The following is a 2882-nucleotide window of genomic DNA, read 5'->3' as shown; positions in this document are numbered from 1 at the left end:
TCGAATACGACTGAAGCGACTTAGCAGCATCAGCAGCAGCAGCAGCAGGTCTTCATTGCTGCATGCAGGCTTTCCCTAGGCGCAGCAAGTCAGGGCTACCCTTCATCGCAGTGTGTGGGCTTCTCACTGTGGTGGCTCCTCTTGTTGCAGAGCACAGGCTCTAGGTATGCTTCAGTAGTTGCAATACTCAGGCTCAGTAATTGTGTCCTGTGAGCTATAGTTGCTCTGTGGAATGTGGAATCTTCCTGGGCTAGGGATTTAGCCTGTGTCTCCTGCACTGGTAGGTGAATTCTTATCCACTGTACCACCAGAGCAGACATTTTTAATTGTGATGAAGTCCAACTTTACAGTTATTTCTGTCACTGATCATGTTTATGGTGTTGTATCTCAAGTCATTACTTTACCCAAGGTCGTCTAGGTTTTCTCCTATGTTATCTTTTAAAATTTTACATTTTGCGCTTTCATATAGGTTGATTTTGAGTTGATTTTTGTGAAGGATGTAAGATCTGTGTCTAGATTCATTTTATTTGTGCGTGTGTGGATGTTCAGTTCTTCTAGCACCATTTGTTGAAGAGACTGTCATTGCTTCATTGTATTTCCCTTGCTCTTTGTCAAACATCAATTGGCTGTATTTATGTGGGATTTAAAGAGTGAACATCAACATTTTAGAAATCAGTGAACTAAAATGGACTGGAATGGGTGAATTTAACACAGATGACCATTCTATCTACTACTGTGGGGAAGAATCCCTTAGAAGAAATGGAGTAGCCATCATAGTCAACAAAAGAGTCCAAAAGGCAATACTTGGATGCAATCTCAAAAACGATAGAATAACCTCTGTTTGTTTCCAAGGCAAACCATTCAATATCACAGTAATCCAAGTCTATGCCCCAACCAGGAATGCTGAAGAAGCTGAAGTTGAACAGTTCTATGAAGACCTACAAGACCGTCTACTTCTTTTTGACCTGCCGAATTTCTGCTGAGAAATCAGCTGACAGCTTTATTGGAGTTCCCTTGTATGTGACTTGTTCCTTTTTCCCTTGTTGCTTTTAATATTCTCTTTTCATTTAATATTTTGCCATTTTAATTACAGTGTGTCTTGGTGTGATCCTTTTTGAGATGATCCTGTTTTGGATTTTCTGTGTCTCCTGGACCAGATATCTGTTTCCTTTCCCAAGTTACAGAAGTTTTCAGCTATTATGTCTTGAAATATGCTCTTTGCCACTTTGGCTCTCTCTCTTCTCCTTCTAGGACCCTTATCACGTGAACGTTAGTATGCTTGATGTTGTCTTGAAGTGAAGTTGCTCGGTCGTGTCTGACTCTTTGCGACCCCGTGGACTGTAGCCCACCATGCTCCTCCATCCATGGGATTCTCCACGAAAGAATACTGGAGTGGGTTGCCATTTCCTTCTCCAGAGGATCTTCCTGACTCAGGGATCGAACCCAGGTCTCCTGCATTGCAGGCAGACGCTTTAATCTCTGAGCCACCAGTTCCTGGCTCAGGAACTGTCCTCATTTCTTTTTTATTTTCTCTGTTTGGTTTCAGTGGTTTCTATTACCCCGTCTCCAAGCTTACTCATCTGTTCCTCTGTATTGTCTGTTCTCCTGTTGATAACGTCAGTTATTGTGTTTTTTCAGCTCTACTTGATTCTTTTTATATCTTCCATGTCTTTTTAACTTCTGTGTTTAATCCATTCTTCTCTTGAGTTCTTTGATCATGTTTACAATCATTACTGGCTTTTATCTTGTTAGTGGTGCCACTAGTGGTAAAGAACCCACCTGCCAAGGCAGGAGACATTAGAGACGTGGGTTCAATCCCTGGGTCAGGAAGATCCCCTGGTGGTAGATGTGGCAACCCACGTAGAATTCTTGTCTGGAGAATCCCATACAGAGGAGCCTGGCAGGCTATGGTCCATAGGGTCACAAAGAATTGAGCATGACCGATGTGACTTAGCACAGAGCACACCTCCGTCACCTTTTCCCCTAATTTGCAGTTTATTTCTGTATGTATGGTAGTTTGATACATTTCCCAACCACAGAGAAGTGGCCTATCGTCGGAGATGTCCTGTGCGTGCAAACAGCTCACTCTGCTCTTATCAATAAAGCTAATGCTGTAGCTAATGCTCCCCCTATGTGGGCTGCATGAGTCCTTATATTGTGGTGGGCAGATTACTGTGGGTCATCTGGTAGGTGTGACTGGCCTCTGCTCCAATTGGTTGCCAGGACTTGCCTTGTGTGGAGGCTGCTTGCCACTTGTTGGTGGGATCAGGTCATGAAGCAGGTGGGTGTGGAACCCCAGGGAATTCCAGGGCTAGGCTGACCCACTGGTGGACAGGACTGGGTTCTGGAATGGTAGTTAGGGATGGATTCCTGTATCTAGCATTGGCCTGCTGGTGGGTAAGGCCAGTTCCTGACACAGTTGGCTGTGGCTTCTGGGTGCCTTAAAGCTATTGCTGATCCACTGGTGAAAGTGAGGTTGCTCAGTCATGTCCGACTCTTTGTGACCCTGTGGACTGCAGCCTACCATGATCCTCCGTCCATGGGATTTTCTAGGTGAGAGTACTGGAGTGGGTTGCCATTTCCTTCTCCAGAGGAACTTCCTGACCCAGGGATCAAACCTGGGTCTCCCACATTGTAGGCAGATGCTTTAACTTCTGAGCCACCAGGGAAGTCATAATCCACTGGTGAGTGGAGCTCTATCCAATATTGGCTGGATGAGGGGTCTAAGGTATCTAGGAGCTGGTATTGGCCTGCTTGTGGACTAAACCCAGGGCCCAGTGGGTCCCCAAGCTAGTGCTGGCTCACTGGTGGGTAGAGCTAGGTCCTAGAGTCACTGACTTCAGGTTCCTGGGGGTCTCAAAGCTGGTCTTAGCTGACCGGTT

The sequence above is a fragment of the Bison bison genome, unplaced genomic scaffold, assembly GCF_000754665.1.
Source record: "Bison bison bison isolate TAMUID 2011002044 unplaced genomic scaffold, Bison_UMD1.0 scf7180017864248, whole genome shotgun sequence".
NCBI lineage: Eukaryota > Metazoa > Chordata > Mammalia > Artiodactyla > Bovidae > Bison > Bison bison.
The sequence above is the reverse complement of the archived record's forward strand: the minus strand, read 5'-3'. Positions refer to the sequence as shown.